Source organism: Musa acuminata, chromosome BXJ1-3 (assembly GCF_036884655.1).
Source record: "Musa acuminata AAA Group cultivar baxijiao chromosome BXJ1-3, Cavendish_Baxijiao_AAA, whole genome shotgun sequence".
Lineage (NCBI taxonomy): Eukaryota > Viridiplantae > Streptophyta > Magnoliopsida > Zingiberales > Musaceae > Musa > Musa acuminata.
In genome coordinates, this window is record NC_088329.1 from 18248695 (window position 1) to 18251496 (window position 2802).

At 43.0% G+C, this 2802-nt stretch overlaps 1 long non-coding RNA gene across 1 annotated transcript; it reads left to right on the forward strand.

The window, feature by feature from the left end:
* The first annotated feature begins 1364 nt into the window (after nucleotides 1–1364).
* Nucleotides 1365–2225, forward strand: LOC135623728 (uncharacterized). The gene is made up of 2 exons (XR_010491469.1): nucleotides 1365–1828; nucleotides 1913–2225. It is a non-coding gene; the product is annotated as an uncharacterized LOC135623728 (long non-coding RNA).
* The last annotated feature ends 577 nt before the right edge of the window (nucleotides 2226–2802 follow it).

A 2802-nucleotide genomic window follows, 5' to 3' on the forward strand; every position in this document is an offset into this window, starting at 1 on the left:
CACTAAACAGCTTTGCCTGAGAGCAGCGAGATCCAAAACTCCTTTACCGCCACAGCTTTGCCTGAGAGCTACGAGATCCAAAACTCGCCACTGCTTCCCTTTTGCTTTTGCTTCAAAACTCTGTTATGGAACTTTTGCCGTTAACTTCTCTAACTCTAACGCGAATAGTAGTGTTCGTTCTGCTGCTTGTTGAGTTCGGCGTTGCTTGCTGAAAACACGGGTGACTTGCTTGCTCCCTTGCTTCCTCACTTATGACTGCTGGCTCTGCTCTACCAAAGTTCCGGGAATAACAGAATCGAGTGCGGTGTACTACTTATGTCATTTCTTAAAAACAGAGCATTGCTTATTTAAAGCTAACGTTAGCGCCCCGATAGCTCACTAAGGCTTCCTTTCCTTACCGGGGTGCTGAAGCAACTTGACTTGATACGTGCATGAACTACGCAGTAAGCTTCATTGGTCCAGTGTGAGGTAAACACCTTGCTTTAATTAAGGGGAATGAAATACAAAAGAATAAGAAGTCGCATAATATAGAATGGAGTAAACGAACTGCTTGCTTTAAGTGAGAATAGCTATAGGTGCTTGGCTTGTTTTATCTTATTAGTGTACCTATGCTTGTCATTATTGAACCTAATTCCTTACTTCTCAAGCAACAACAGTTTGGCCAGTGCTCAGTCAACTTTCTTCTTCTGAGACTTATTTCAAATCATCTATCTATCTATCTTGCACAATATAGAAAATGGAATATGGTAAACAAACGGTATTGCTTCCTAACTCACTCTCTCTCTCTATAAGGCACCCGCCGGAAAGTATGTTGAATCGAATTGAGGCACAGCACTGTTATCAGAGTTGAGACTATCGCCCCTGCCTTTCATAATTCAGAATGGAATTTGGCGTTATCCGTTTCTACTAGCGAAAGACACACACCTATTTTCGAATGGAATTTGGCGTTATCAGTATAGATCTCAGTAAAAGCACACTACTTACTCTCAAAGGGATAATGTAGGCTCAGTTACGTTGCTTGGACCACAACTCCGTTTAGGCTGGAACTTCATCTTTCTCGTTTTAGGGTTTACAGCCAGCCCCGAATAAAGCTCTTGTTGTTGAATTGAGGCACATGGTTATATAATCTATTTGTATTTACTGTGGAACCCTTACTTATTACATCAAAGGTCTGCTCGATTGAATGAAGAAGAGTCACCCGATCCACCGCTGATCTCTTGTACCAGTGTAGTGTGATAAGCCAGGCATCAAAGAAAAGCAACCAGCTAACGACGCCTTAACGTTTTGATGCTTGCTAAAGCAGAGTGATTTTCAGGTTGGAGAGTCCGGAGAACAAGCAAACAAGTGAACAAACAACGGAACAAGAAAAGAATGAAGCTATCCACACACATATCTGAATTATTAACAATACCGCTTTTGCTTCCTTAAAGAACAAATGGGCGCCGAACACTGGACCGGGCCTACAGCTTTCCAACCTTCTTTTTACCTTGCACGCCTTTCTCTTATTAGATGAAATTGTCTTATATGAAATGTTTGATATGAAATTATCGTATTATATGATCTTCTCGGACCCTTTTTGCCAAATCGGTGTCAATATCTATAGTATGAGGTTCAACCATTTGCTGAGCTAGTTCTATTCCTCTCTCCGCTGTTTCGCCTCCCGCTTGCTCTAGGATCTCAGGCCCTAAGCTAGAGCCGGCATGCGAGAAGCATGTTTCCCGCACCCTATGAGTGGTAACTTGCTCGACCCCCTGCTTCGAGAGCTGACACCTCTCAATTCCCAGTCTACCCTTTTTCTCAACAGGAGCACCCTTAACTCCTCTTTCAGGTAACTTAATAAGTCTTCTGTCTAGCTTCGCTAACCTTTTCTGTGTGACAACAAGATTTCATTATGTAGCTTCTCTGTTCCCAGGAGCTTCGAAGTCCTCGGCTCGGGGATGTTGCTTTTCTAATCCCAGCTCTTGCAAACGTACTTGTACTGGGATATGAGAAAGGCCTTATTTACTTTACACCACCTACAAGCTTCGGAAGGTCGAGATTTAAGGAAGTGTCAAAGATGTCGCCATCTTCGGGGACAAGAACAAGCTCAATAAAAGCTTCCTTTCGAGGAACAAGCTCAATAAAAGCTTCCTTTCGAGGTTTCTTCTTTCTTTTGTCTTTTGAAAATACCTATAGGTTGAAGTTCACTCTATATCACTAATGATTCTAAGGGCATTTATTTGCCATCGGCTCGGATTCTAATGAACAAGCTCCAATCCACAGAGAAGAGAAGGAAGAGGAGAAGAGCTGGAATAGTTTCATATATGGAAGCCGGCCTTTCTTTAAGTACTATGCTTCTTGCTAGTAGATTGGAAATGCTCACACCCAACCCCGTCATTATTTTGTCTTTGTTCCGTGGGGTAGTAGCAGTTACTTCCCTTTGTGTGTCAGTCTTCTATTCGTTGTCAATTATGGGCCTTACACTGACCCCAGGAGGTACACTTTAGGTCCTTTACTCTCATTCTCAAGGCAATTCTATTCTGGTGTGCGGAAGCCTGCTTTCTGCTAAGTACTTTAAGAAACGGCCTTAGCTGCTCATCCCATAACCCGCTTCCCTCGACTGCCTTCAGAGAAGAGTAGGGGGATTTCGAATAATTCCATTCCAGAAAAGTGGTCAAGGTTGGAAGGAAGAACAAGGCTAACGACGTAGCATACATTAGGCAAGACTATCTTATGAGAGTCTAATTAGCGAGGACTAGCTCTATTTGCTTGTGAGCGTACGAAGAGCGGTTACGAATAAGATCGGCATGCATGGTGAGCTAG